Source organism: Myotis daubentonii, chromosome 11 (assembly GCF_963259705.1).
Source record: "Myotis daubentonii chromosome 11, mMyoDau2.1, whole genome shotgun sequence".
In the NCBI taxonomy this organism is placed as follows: Eukaryota; Metazoa; Chordata; class Mammalia; order Chiroptera; family Vespertilionidae; genus Myotis; species Myotis daubentonii.
In genome coordinates this window covers 30,049,004-30,063,694 of record NC_081850.1, presented here as the reverse complement: position 1 = coordinate 30,063,694, position 14,691 = coordinate 30,049,004, and the positions used below count along the sequence as shown (strand labels likewise).

Here is a 14,691-nt window from a genome sequence, read left to right as displayed (position 1 = left end):
AGTCCCACAGTGCCTTGTACTTAGCAGGGTTTTAATGTACGGCGCTTTAAAGAATGAATGTGTAAGTGGCAGAAGAGGTGAGTGGGTAAAACAAATGAGGTCCCTAAAATCCTTGCAGAAAAAAAATGCCATTCTATATCCCTGTGAGACCTGGTTCTAACATCAGGTATGCTTTTGAGTTTTGATGGCTAGTTGTTAGATTATCTGGGGGGGGTGGGGGGGTGGGTAAGAAAGGTTTCCTTAGGCCAGCTTCCTATAAAGCATGAAAAAAAGCCACAAAAGCTTACACACTGTTTGAATGAAAGTGTTCAACTATTAGCTCCTGTTTGCAAACTGACACACCGCAGTCCTGGCTACACCTCTGTGAACGTTCGAGTCTTTCAGGGAGGACCTGATGAAATCAGTGAGGCAAATGTCTAATGACAGGAAATACAAGCCGCCACACACACCAGCTGTTTGGCAGGAGACGTGATTGCCTGGCTGTGCCTGACAGACATGGCGCAGCCATTCACTGATAGGCTGGCACGGCCAGTCCTGTCTCCATGCCACCCAGCCAGTCCATCTAAAATCAGATTAGACGTTACAAATCCTAGTGTTCCAGTGCTACTGGGCTGCAGACAATGCCCATGGCTCAACACACACAAGGGCCTGTGTGCGTGACATATGTCACCTTCTAAAAAGTGTACGCTCCACCAGGCACGTGCACCGCCAGCATGTTTCCACGTTGCCGTCCCTCCTGCTCTTGTTCTTGGGAGCCTGGCTTGCCAAAACGGAGATCAATTTTATTAGATACCATTAGTCTCTGTTAGGGCGGTCATTTGAATAACAACAGATTGGCAAGTATAAAACGAAGGCACCTGTTGTACATTTGGCAGCCTGAATGGGGCCTCTTAAAAGGAAAACAAATACGAGCTATAATCATGCCAGGCAATGGCTTTTGGTTCAATAATGACCATGTGTCAGAATTAAGTGCATCTGGGAATTCCTACCACAGCCAGATGTAAAGGCAGATTTGTCTTGTCTGCTGGCATATGAGTAGATACACACAGGACACTCAGATTTGGCTTGGGCTTGGTTTGATTAGGAAACTAGGTAAGTGGAACTTAGTGCAAATAAAATGAAATTAATTACTGAGGAGCACTGACAAGATCACCATAAACTGTAGAGTTGAATATTAAGCTTATGGGTTGTAAGATGTGGGCCATGAACTAATTGATCTCTGATTTTTCCGGGCACGCTGCTTTGTTCGAGGAGTTCTCAGCACCAATGCGCCAATGTTACTACTACACTGAACCAGGCCACCGGGAAGGGGAGCAATATACGACTGGGAATAAGACATGGGTCTTGGCCTCGAGGACTCTGTAATGCATCAGACCTTAAATAAGCACTGACAATGCTTTCTGGCAGAAGCTGTATGTGGAATGTATTCGGGGCTCTTCGAGGGCAAAACAGGTATCCAGGCTTGGGAGGGTGGGGAGCTTCCTGGCAGTCAGCTACAGTAACATCTGAAGAAGTGAGTCTGCAAAAAGCGGGTAGGGGGAGGCCCAGCTGGTGTGGCTCAGAGGTTGTGCTTCGACTTATGAACCAGGAGGTCACAGTTCAATTCCTGGTCAGGGCACAAGTTCAGGTTGCAGGCTCAATGGGTGTGATCCCCAGTGCAGGGTGTGCAGGAGGCAATCAATGATTCTCTCTCATTGTTCATGTTTCTATCTCTCTCTCCCTCTCCCTTCCTCTCTGAAATCAATTAAAAAAATATATAATTTTAATAGGATGGGGGGAGGGGGGAACTTTCCACATGCCAGGAAGAAAGCATGCTCAAAATTACAGATGGAAAGGTCAAAGTACTACACCTGGGAAACTGCAACTACTTCCGTGTGGCTGAAATGTATAGTATAGGGGGTGGGGGAGGGAGAGGGGAGGGGCAGAGGAATATGAGAAAGGCAAGCTGGCAAGAGACAAGGCAGGGGAAGAACATCCAGGGCCAGGTGACTTCTGCTGCTTAATTCACGCTTTAAACAGAGGGGGATGGAGAGCCATGAGGATATTTAAAGGAGGAGGAGGACATGATCAGACTTCAGTTTCATAGAGAAGCCACTGCAGTGAGTGCCCACCCGGAAGCAGAGGCTGCAATCCAGGCAGCAAACGATGGGGGCCTTGCCAACAGATGCTAGCTAACCTATTCAGAGGCAGTGAATAACTTGGTTGGCAGTTAACATTTATTTTTATATTCTTGGAATAACAAAAGATGGTCTAGAGAAAACAGATTTTAAATGATAAATTTAAAGTCAAGATCTAAATTACATATTTTCTTTTTTGGTATAAATAAATCAAATCCAAGCTGAGTCTGGATAACAGGAAAAATCTGATTCAAAAACACTTAGGCAATCTTTTCTCAAAGTAGTACCTGAACATGCATAATAACATTTATTGAGCGTATCAAGCTTATAACTATTATCACACACACACAAAAAAAAAACATTTGTTAGGAGCCTAACTGTGGAAGAACCCTCACTATCATTACCCAAAGCTGGTAGTACATACGCCTTGCTCCCGGCTTCCTGGAGGGTCTGTTTATAGATTAACTCATAGGAAAATATGGCTGGAAAGGACAGCATATGCATGTGAGAAGCATTCCAGAAACCTGGGCAAAGAAGACTTCATTGTTGACAAACTACATAAGCCATAAAAGACCAAAGCATTTTTATTGCAGTTTTCTTTTATGTACCATGTCTGATTTAAAACTTCAGGGTGTCTTGTTGTCAGAGGAAAAATAATTTTCCAAGTCATCAAACAAATGTAACATCCTGTATTATATTATTTATAAAACCATAACTAATTAAAAATAGGTCTCTGAGGCCTCCCCCCGCCCCCCAAAAAAGGGAAAAGTGCTAAACCTTTATAAAATATGTGAAATGGAGAAAAACTTATCAAATCATCCATCTGTTATTAATAATGAAAGTAACAGATAAGCAGTGAAAATGCCGTATTTTAGAAGACATTATAATTGAGAAAATCCCCTGGATAAAATTGTGTAGGGCAGGCTGCCAATAAAGAGAATGCATACATCTCAGTCACTTGGCATAATTTCATTTCTTTGATGGGAGGGCTGTTCTTCAGATAGCCCTGCAGGTTTTACATTTCTCTTTATCAAAATACTTTTGATTCTCACCTGTTGGGCAGCTAAGAAAATGCCAGCCTGTGCGATTTTTAAAAAACTAATCTTGGTGGAAATATCTTACTTAACCACTCGTGCTCCAGGGTTGGCCCAGAGCTTCAGACAGTTGTGTCACTGGCCTGAAAGCATATACGTTTGGAGCTAGAAGGCAACTGCCCAAAAGAGTCCAAACTGCTTAAGTTAAAAATTAAAATAAAACGCAGTGCCTCCATTCCCAAGCAGAGCTAGGAACAAAAGAGACAGATGGCGGGACAACCTAAGAATCTTCCTGAACTTGGGTCAAGAAGGCACCATATCAGGCAGTATACTTGCCTAGTATATGAGAAATTTTTTTTGTATGTTTTTTAAAATATATTTTATTGACTTCAGCGAGGAAGGGAGAGGGAGAGACAGAAACCTCAATGATGAGAGAGAATCATTGATCGGCGGCCTCCTGCAAGCCCCACACTGGGGATGGAGCCCACAACCCAGGCATGTGCCCTGACTGGGAATCGAACCGTGACCTCCTGGTTCAGAGGTCGACACTCAACTACTGAGCCACGCCGGGCGGCCTGGCAGAAATAATCTTTTATTTTGAATTCATGTCAGACACAAGAATATACTGAAGGGTTAAGAGTGGAATGTATAAAAGTTGGGGCTGTAACATTGCTTGACTTAAACTTTTGGCTTTAAGTTCCATCTTTACTATATCTAGCTATGCAACCTTGGGAAAATTATCTCACCTCTCAATGAATCAGCTTCCTCTAGGTGAAAATAAAAGCATCTGACTTACCTTGATGTTACTTTAGAGATTAAACGTGATTCTGAAGATTAAGTGCTATGCAGAATGCCTGGCACTCAGTCAGAGCTCAGTAAATTTTAGCAACTCTCACTGTTATGACTTTGCACACTGATCACTATTACTACACTTCTAATATCAGGAAGATTAAAGGAAATACGTTTTTCACCTATCTCAGTGTCCTGAGCCTCATCAAAGGTTTCAAATGAGTAATCATTCTTCACACTCATGATTTCAATGAAATTCAACTCAAACGAAATTCAATGAAAAGGGCATAGCACTTGAGCTGAGAATTAGAAAATGAGAGAATAATTAGGAGGATTTCAATGAACACCAGTGAGGACAGCTGGTGAGGCTAGAAAGGAGATTCCAGGAACAGCACTGGTAAAACCAGAGAGGTGGTCGAGGGTGGGGTCTTCTCTCTGCAGGGGGGGGTCTCTTACCCACCAGGAGCACACAGTACCTGGGGTTAAGGTGAGAGGGGAGCTAGACACCCAAGTCAGGGTCAGACTGCAAGGAATCTGACTGCTGTGCTGAGGACTTAGCACTGGAGTGCACAGACTTGAGAAGGTTTGCACTTCAGGAAAACAAATGTTTTAGGGACAACTAAAGAGCAATGAGAAAACACAAAAACCACAGAGGAAGCTATGCATGGTGTGCTGACCATGGAAGCAACATGGTAAGAGGGTAGAGATGGAAAGAAAGTGATAAAAGTTATAAGGGATTACAGCAGTGGTTCTCAACCTTGGCTGCACATTAGAATCCCCTGGGAATCTTTTTTTAAAATCCTGATTTCTGGGCCTCATGAGGATTTTAAAAAGATTCTCAGGTGATTCTAATGTGAAGCCAAGGTTGAGAACCACTGGATTACAGGAAAAAAATTTAAAAAAATTGGATGGAGATAAGAATGAAAGAAAGGAAGGAGATAGAGATGACACCAAAGTTTCTAGTCCAAAGATACATCTGATGATGAGATACTAAGAAAAAAAAGTAGTACGAATATAGATAAAAGATAAGACTGAGTTTGGGATACAGGTGAGCCTTCTATTTCTCAGCCATCTAACAAGCGGATAAAAAAATTCAGGTACGGAACTCCAAAAAGAAGTCAGAAAATTCAGTCTGAGGGCCATTGATGCAGAAATGATTTCTTCTATGAGAAGTGGATAGGAATATCCTGGTGGACAATATAGACCAGCTGTGAACAAACTACGGCCCACGGGCCGGATCCGGCCCCTTTGAAATGAATAAAACTAAAAAAAAATAAATAAATAAAAAAAATAAGACCGTACCCTTTTATGTAATGACTAGGGGCCCGGTGCACGAAATTCGTGCACTGGGTGTGTGTGGGGGGGAGTGTCCCTCAGCCCAGCCTGCCCCCTCTCACATACTGGGAGCCCTCAGGCATTGACCCCCATAACCCTCCAATCGCAGGATCGGCCCCTTGCCCAGGCCTGACGCCTCTGACAGAGGTGTCAGGCTTGGACAGGGGACCCCCATCTCCCCCTGATCACTGGCTCTGGCCCCCGCCCAGGCCTGAGGCCTCTGGCCCAGGAATCATGCCTGGGCAGGGGACCCCCATCTCCCTCTGATCGATTGCTCCACCCCCCGCCCAAGCCTGACGCCTCTGACCCAGGCTTCAGGCCTGGGCAAGGGGACCATCATATCCCCCCAATCCCCGGCTCCGCCCCCCACCCAGGCCTGATGCCTTGGCCAGAGGAGTTGACCCTCATCACCCTCCGATCACCAATCACCGGATCGGCCCCTTGACCAGGCCTGAGGCCTCTGGCCTAGGTGTCTGGCCCGGGCAGCGGGGACCCGCAGCTACAGCGGCCCCACGATCGTGGGCTCCACTTTAGGCCCAGGCAAGGGACCCCTAGCTCCCGGGACTGCCAGCTTTGACCGTGTCCAGCTCCCATCGCTGGCTCCACCCCTACTTCCTGCTATCACTGGCCAGGGCGGCAAAGGCGCCTGATTCTCCGATCGTGACTGGGGGGCAGGGCAAAGGCGGCCCCAGGGCCGCCTTTGCCCTGCCCCCCAGCTCTTAGCTCCCCCCTGGGTTTCCAATCACTGTCAGTGGCAGGGGGCTTCTTCCTGCTTTCCCTTTTGCCTCCCTGCATTGTGCCTACATATGCAAATTAACCACCATCTTGTTGGCAGTTAACTGCCAATCATAGTTGGCAGTTAATTTGCATATAGCCCTGATTAGCCAATGAAAAGGGTATCGTCGTACGCCAATTACCATTTTTCTCTTTTATTAGATAGGATGTTTACTTTGAATTTATATTAGTTCACACAAACACTCCATCCATGCTTTTGTTCCGGCCCTCCGGTCCAGTTTAAGAACCCATTGTGGCCCTCGAGTCAAAAAGTTTGCCCACCCCTGATATAGACAGTGCCCTGAAGAGGGCCTTAGGTAAAAGGATGATAAAAGAGTTTAGAATGGATCTGAAGACAAAGAGGCTCAAACATCAAATGAAGAGGAAACACTATCCATGAAGAAAGTGAGGGTGAAAGGAGAAACTCAGAGAGAGCAAGTTCCATCAGTGGGATGTTTCCAGTGGAAGATGTTCTCCCATAATTTATTCCTCTAACAAAATACTACAAAATTCCCTCCTTTCCCCCGCCCCAGGGAAAAGTGAAAATTATTACTTGGTTTAGTAACTGGATTTAGAATGTTTAAGACATCTCCAATAGATTACTATTATTACCAAATAGGTAAATTTTGATAGATCCATTTAAAATAAAATATAAAACCATGTACTGAAAAATCGCACTGAACAATTTTAACCAGAGAAGTCAAAATGGTTAAAATTTTGACCGGTGGTAGCCATATTTGTTTCTCTCTTAAAATCCTTTGATAATATCTCAATGAAGTGACCATTACAAGTGGTTTGAATATGTTTTCGTAGGGAGGCCACGGGCTCCTTGTGCAGTGAGAAACCATTAAAGCACCATATGCTTAGTACGTGTCTTTTAGTTGGGCTAGAGCATTAGGAAGTGGGGGTAAGGTGGGGGTGGAATAAAAAATTATTTTAAAAGTTGAAAACAAATGTCTTTTTGACCTATAATTGGACCCTGGATCAGCAGGAGATGTGTCTAGTCTAATTTTTCCCTGTGAAATTTTACTGGAGGATCTTAGGGAGAGACAGAAGGCAGTAAATTCCTATCCTCCATCAATACATGTGACCTCAGAGCAAACCCCACAACTGGCTACAGGCACCCAGGATCCATCATTGCTCTTGAAACCTGATCTTTCAGGGAAGGACAGCTGCACTGGGCAAAGAGCTGAGGCGCTTTCTAAGATGCATGACCACCAAAGAAAAAAAAGTCAGTTATGTCTGTTCGTATTTTAATTAACTGCTTCTCTAAACATTTCTTCCCCAGAGTGCAGTCCACATCCAATATCTGGAATCTATAAATACATTTTTTTTTTTTACTTTTAAGCAAAAAGCTCTTTGTGTAAATTCTAGGTAAAATCATCTCTAGCTTTTGCTCTAAAGGCATTCTCAGCTAAACGGTGCACATGGCATACTGATGTGTACAGACTTCAGAAACGTGCTGAAAAGAAAGGGCATACCCCGCATCGGTAGCCCTTGAAGCATGTACACAACAGACTGCAAATAGGGCAAAGCTACACAAAACACCCATAGTCAACAAGTCTGAATTTATAAAGTCAGGTAGTAATAATTTATAGCAGACAGCTAAAGAAAGCAGAACTCCACACAGAAACTAGTGTTACTGAATACAGAATTTTCACTACATGACTTCTACAGCCAGGATTTTTCTTTATTTAAAATACAAAGTAAGACAAATTCTTATTATCTAATTGGATCTTCATCACACCTAAAGTTATTCTCTCCATTTTGCAGATGATGAAACTGAGGCCCTGAAATGTTATATACCTCCCCCAAAGATTCCACAGATGACAAGCGACCAAACTAAGAAATAAATTCAGTTCTCTTTCTCCTTACATCAAATCAGGTGATGTTTGTTCTTTTCACTGTGGCAAAAGAAAGGAAGGAAGGAAGCCAGTCGAGCCTTTGCAATCTTTAGCATTATCCTCATATATCTGCACAATTAAATAAGACTAAAAATAACTGTTTTTCAATTATTTATAAAATCAGTACTAATACAAGTATTTCAGTTAAGAAAAGGAGTCCACTTACTGAAGCCTCAAAAAGAAGTCTCTTATTAGTTGTGACCTAACGATTACTGATGATCATTGTTCTAGCATATATTTGAAAGCAGAGTTTCTCCTAATCCCCAAAGCAATACAGAAAAGTGCTATTTCCTAAATGCGATTCGCAAGTCTCAATTTAGTTAGCTACTGCTACACTAAAGAATTTAACTCTAGGGCTGTTTAAAAAAAAGACAATTAAGAATTTACAAATTCAATCACTCTCATGAAACTGACAGAGTTACAATGTTTAAATCCAGTAAGTAGCGATGGGGGAAAGGTCACCGTGCCCCTGACATTGTTTTCGGAATGTCAAAGGTAAGCGGGTGTTTGTGGTCAGTGAATTCACAGAACTAGGAGCAAGCCTAGCCTCAGATGGCAGCTTCTGCCCTGATGTTCTGGTATAAACGGTGAAGGAAAGCCTGCCACCTAAGAGCAGCCATTTGCACAGGAAAGCATGGCTCCTTGCTGCAGGTGGAAGCAGCGAGGAACACCTAAGTTGTCTCAATCCTATTTGGCTATGGGTACACCTGGTCTGCTGGCTGACAGACAGAATTGGCTGCCCTAGTTTTCCAAATTGGTGCTTCTTTCATTTAACAGACTAATCGATGGGTCATAAGGATTTGACTTGGGGGACAGTAAGAGACTGAAAAGACAAAAAAAAAAAGTTCAGTTTTGCTTTTAGTTAAGCTTTAAACTAACAACTACAGGCACTGATATGATCCTATTAAATATGTATCAGCATCAGAGTGAAAATAATGACCAGAAAGTGAGTGACTGAATCATTTTGAGGAGGAGGCAGAACACTGCAGGCATTATTTTAGTCAGTTTTTCCCCAGATGAGACGCCTTGAGGAGTATGGCAGTGTACTAGTATATGAACATAATACCTGAATCTCCTTAATGCTTACGTCTTTCAAATATTTTATAAATAAAATGCTGAGACGAAATGCATGACTTTTGATTGCATGAAAGCAAATGGATAATTTATTAAAGGAATACCGGGGCAGAGGCCTTAAATGTAATTTTGTGAAGTCTGCCTTGTAAGAATTATATTTCATTAATGCTTCAGGATGGCACCATTGTCATGGCTTTATTATTTAGGTTGCATGAAGTCAGAGGCTGCCGTAGCCCATAAGCATTTGCTCTTTGACCTCCCCTAGACTTATGACGCAAAGAAAATGCTGAACTTTTACACTCAAGGCTATAATTTCATATAATGAACAATCAGTAAGCCGAGCGCCACATATTCTTTTAGCTGTCTTTCTTAGGGCTTAATTGTGGAGAGCTGAAACACATTTTTTTTACATGGGGTGGGGAGGGGAATTGTCAAGCCAAGCATGGCATTTTAATAAGTGTTACCCAATACTAATTAGAAGCAAATGAGACTATCCATATAGAAAACATATCCCCAAACAAACCTGTCCTTTGGAAGAAATGTCACTATGCTAAGAAATTAGAGAAGCTTAAACAAGCCATGTTTGCTGGAAGGAAATTTACTGACAAATCCCTTCTAAGCAATCTTTTCCACATTCTCAGATTTCTTCAGTGGTTGTGTTTTATAAGAATCCTAAATCTTGTAGTTCACAGAAATAACAACTCTCCTCTTTGCGTTTTCTTGGCAAATCATTGACGATATAAAGGAAATGTTTTTAAACACTGACTTTGAGACTACAAGTTGCCTTTGTGCCTTCACAAGTCGCTTTCCCAAAAGATTTTTTCAAAGAAACCGAACAGTACAAGAACAAGGTAAATAATCCCATAAAGCAATAAGATTCTCAGTGTAGACCCAGCTTAAAATACAACTCATTTACTCGCACTAAACTTTTTCCCACCAGAAAACTGAATACCTTTATATGTAGCACTTCACATATCTGTGTTTATAATACGAATCCTTAAAGTATATTTTGTGGTCCCAAAGCTGAGTACACAAAGGGAAAGTTGATTTTTGAGATTCCCAGAAACTTTGAGGCTTAAAAAGGTACCCATGATCTAAGGTCAAATTTTATAGCTTTAAAGATGCAAGCCTAAAAGTTTGATGCTCTCAGGATTATGAATTAGAGCATGCACATACTTTGACTCTCAAACTTCCCACAAATATACACGGAAACTAAAGAAGGGTAGTTTTAAAGGAAAAGCACCTTGCGAAAGCCATTTTGCCTGAAATGGCACTTTTCACATGTGCTTGTGTTAATGAATTCTTGTTTATCCAGAGAATCCTTTTAAAAATAGAATTGTTCAATGGCTTGATAAATCAAGTCTGGTCTGAAGGAAATCCAATATGCAAATACTTATAGCATGCTCTTTTACAAATAGTCATCCTTGCCAGTTTGAGAAACTGAAAATCAACAAGAGAACAGCGTAAGTATACTTGACCTCATTGCCTAATGTCTATCAGGATTGCCGCGGCTGGTCGATTTCAAATTTGTGAAACTGACACTTAAAAATGTATAGAGCATCTTCAGTCCAGGTCCCTCAAGTGCTGACTAAACGGCAGTCACAGCCTCAGATTCTCCTCCCATACAAACTTGCACAGCACTTACAAAGCTAGTGTAATCACACCATCAATCTATGACCACAGTTCCTTAAAGTAATTCTGCTTCATTATTCTTTGAACCCTGCATTATGCAAATAACATTCTTTATCAGTTATTATCATTCCCACTTGTTCATCCTTCCCATGCACTGAAAAACTGGGATCACATATGAATTTGCACAAATACCTTGTCTACGTTTCACACTCTATATGAAAAATCACCGTTACGCCAACATAGTTTTTAAAGGACTTCTAAATAATGTTCTTAAAAAACCCTTCAATCAGTGTCTCTAACAACAAAGCACGAGTTAATAGGTTTAAAAAGAGAAAACAAAAACTTAGGGGACTGCCTACTTGCATTGTTTAATGTCTCTCTAGGAAGGTTTTGCATGTGCCATACAAGGATAGCTCCTGAATATCAGAACAGTTATACAGGCCCCTAGTGGCTTAGCAAATAGCAGCAGATGAGGGGATTCCAATTCTTAGTTCTTGACTTTGAGATATGCTGGCTTTAAATGAATGTCAATCTCAAAAGGCAAATCAAATCATTGCACGTAATACTTTAAGCAGTTTTACTATCATGGTTATCTACCGAAATACATACATATTAAAACGGATCATGGCATTTCATTACTTTAATAACTATAAGTGCACTGGTCCAAGAAGAATTTGTGTTACATAACCTCCACAAAAATTATTTAATTCATCCACCTCTTTACATGTCATTTACAAAAGTAATATGTTACATGTGTGTGTATGTATTTATATATTAAAATATATTCAAGAGACATATTTCCTCTTTGAACTTCATTCCTCTTATACTATTAGTACTGTGGGTTTTAAGAATAGGTTATTTCTATATAAAGTGCTCACTATTTAAAATGAAATATAGATACAACCTGAATGCCACTTTTACAATGGCAGAAAGCAAAAGATATTTCCCCACAACAGCCAGTGAAAACTCACATTGGAGTGCACCTATTTTAAAAGATCTACAATTAATAGCACCCCTTAATCCTCATCCCCTTCCCTTTACAAAAGAGAATTCCAGGAGGGCACATTTACAGCTTTTAGCAATTTTTAACTGGACATAGTCTGACAGCTGAATTCATGAAACTGACCAGCTTGTCAATTTCACACTTTGAAAGTACAATAATAGCTGATAGCAAGAGGGTGAGCTTAAGAAATCTGTCACAGAATTGCTAGCTCCATTGAAAAGCAAAGAACAGGACATAATTATGGGAGGTGGGTGGTAAGAAAATTTTCTTTTCATTGTCCATTTAGGATGTTTGTTTCAAGAATTCGGACATCAAGCACTGCAAATTTATGTCTCATGCTATGTCAATAAAATGATATCTATTTGCACCATATAACAGAATGTTTCCAAAATAAGTATAACATCTACTAAGCATTATCCTGGATATACTCATATTACCAACATAAGACTCTTTAAGTTGGTATCATCTAAATATTCCTTTAAATCAGGACATTTCAAGTTTTGGTACATCACCCTGGTTTTACTCAAGTTGACTGGTGGGTGTGTACACTCTGACACTGAGCTAGAAGAGCCAAAATGGTCAGAAGTATCCATGGTTGGACTAACTCCCCATCTGTGTGCTTCAGGATGGTTGGAAAGAACACAGCAAAGGGAAAGGTCCGCATCTGTAGATAGGGAAGTCCAACCGCATATCAGTCTCTCATCACCAGCAAGCAGTTTTAGATGAGAGGCTCAAAATGTGTGCGCTACGCTCTGGTAAGTTGCTGGCACTGTGTCTCTGGGCATGTAGCAGAAAAAATAAATAAACTTTAAGAGAAAATGCAAGGGAGTGATCCCTGGGGGATGGTTCTGGATGCCTAAGGCACAGACTGTAGCTTGGTCTGGGAGATCACTCTAAGAATTTTAGAAAACAGAGGAGACATTTAGCAAGTCCTGTACTAGGAGGCGAGCTGAAACAATACAAGTGGGTTCTGATAGTCCCCGGTTTTGGAGAATGGAACTACTAGTCACAACCCTGGAACACCCGATTAATGAAAGCCCAGCCCAAACAATTTCAAGATTGTTTGTTTAACCGTAAGATAACTGACTTCACTTGATAATGCCTCTAAATGACAATCAACCTCGCTGATAAGCAAGTTTTTTTCCATACCTATAAAAGAGCTACAATAAATCGATGAAAACGCCAAGAACCTTAGGTTTGTCCAGGGCTTTCTTTTAGCACCGTGTCTCCTACAACTTGGACTTTCCATTATAAAGTCCGCGTCTCCCTCCTTACGGAATGGTGTGTGAGCACAACGGATTCCCATCAGAGAACTAAGCGCTTTGGTTCCGCGATGAAAAGGTCTCCCCAACAATCCCCCTCCTCTATGGCAGCCGCGGAGACTTTGATTCCTGCTATTTCTCCTTCTCCCCACTAGTTCGGAGGGAAGAAAGAAAAAGAAATCGCCCCCTCACCTTAACCAGCCCTCCTTAAACCAGTAACCACTGCCACCTAAGATGTGTGTGATATAGAGGCAGGGGCAGAATCCCCGGTAGGGTCGGGGTGCCCCACCGCTCCACCATTTCCCCACCACGACGCCCACCCAGGAGAGAGCGGGGGTCGCGCACACACACACCCAAACACCCTCACTGCACTGCTCCTCTCCCGGGTCGGAGGTTTCCGGCGAGAAGCAAACCGTGGAGGGGAGGACCTCTGCCCGAGGAGGTTCCGAAGAGCCGACTGTGTGCGCTCCGGTGCCGGGGCGCCGGGCTCGGGGACGCCGGAGCGTGTAGCTCCGCGGGGAGACGCGGGGGTGCGGGAGCCGGGCTCCGGGCAAGCCCCGCGCGCGCGGAACGGGGAAGACACGGGGGGGAGGACCCGGTCCGCTCGGGGAGACTCACCTGGTCATGTTGGCTCCGGGCAGCCGCCGCCACCGCCTCCCGCGCCGCCACCAGCACTTTCCTCCAGCGCCTTCGCGCCCCGCCACGGCCACGCAGCCCGCGCGCGCTCCAGCCGCCGCCTCGGGGCGGCCAAGTCACTCCCGCGGAGCCCCCCTGCTCGCTGCCGCCGCCCGGCCCTCGCGCGGCCAGCCCAGTCCAGAGCGAGGAAGTGCAGGAGAGTCAGCGAGTGAGTCCAAAATCCCGAGATCCAGCATCCGAGAGAGCGCGTCCCCCCGCCCTCCCTCCACCCTACTCCCTTCTCCTCCTCCTCCTCCTCCTCCTCCGCCTCCTCTTCCCGGGCCCGTCCTCCTGGCTCTCCCGAGCCCGCGGCTTCCGCGGCGGCTTCTCCTCCCGCTCGCCCCGCGCTCGCTCGTCGGCCGCCGCCGCAGCTGTGGGTCTGCTCTCCTCCTGCTCTCCTCCTCCCGCACCTCGAGGCTCCGCCGCTCGCGGCCGGGGGGTCCGGAGCCGCGTCTCCTCTCCTCCTCTGCCTCTCTGTTTGCTCCTTCTTGCTGCCGCTGCTGCTTCTTTTAAGAGGATTTTTTTGGCCACAAATAGCAACTCGGCTGCCCCCCTCAGCGCCTCCCTCCCCTTCTCTGCTTCCCCCCCAAAGTGAAGCGCACGCGAGAGGTAACCAGAAACTGAGGCTGGCGGGCGGCGGGGAGGGGGGCGGGGAGAGGGCGCGGGGCGACGCCTGCAGACCGGCCGGCGCGGAGTCCGGGGCCAGGAGGTGGGGTGGCCAGGGCAGCCCAGTTCTCGGATCCAGCGGGAAGCTGGTGGTTATGGTTGGAGGCCAGGTGGTGTGGTGGGGGGATTCGATGAAAAGGCTTAGGAAAGTGATTGGAAAAGCTTCTCTCTTTGTTTCCTTTTCTCAGATCCTCAGAACGTGCTGGGGATCCCAGGGAACCGCGGTGCCCCAGCGCTGGGGGAGTGTGTGTGCGTGCTGCCAGCAGGAGGGTGTGAGTGTGGGTGCGCCTGGGCGGGCAGAGCCAGGCCCGCTGGCGAATCCCTGAATCTGGACCACGGACGGACCCACTGAAAGGGCCGGAGAAACTGGATGAAGGAGGGGCAGGCAGACTAGGCACAAGAGGCGCAACTCTCTCTCTCTCTCTC

The 14,691-nt window shown here is 44.5% G+C and overlaps 1 protein-coding gene across 12 annotated transcripts in view; it reads right to left on the bottom strand.

Annotated features, from left to right (window-relative positions):
- Positions 1 to 13,799, bottom strand: part of PTPRD (protein tyrosine phosphatase receptor type D) — a 506,304-nt gene extending 492,505 nt beyond the window's left edge. For 7 of the 12 annotated variants that reach the window (XM_059656670.1, XM_059656671.1, XM_059656675.1 and 4 more), the window contains exon 1: positions 13,543 to 13,798. The gene's annotated coding sequence lies outside the window, so the exon portion shown is untranslated. Of the gene's footprint in view, positions 1 to 13,542 lie in introns of all 12 variants that reach the window. The other 5 variants (XM_059656678.1, XM_059656679.1, XM_059656682.1 and 2 more) reach the window with 3 other exon arrangements.
- Positions 13,800 to 14,691: the final 892 nt, after the last annotated feature.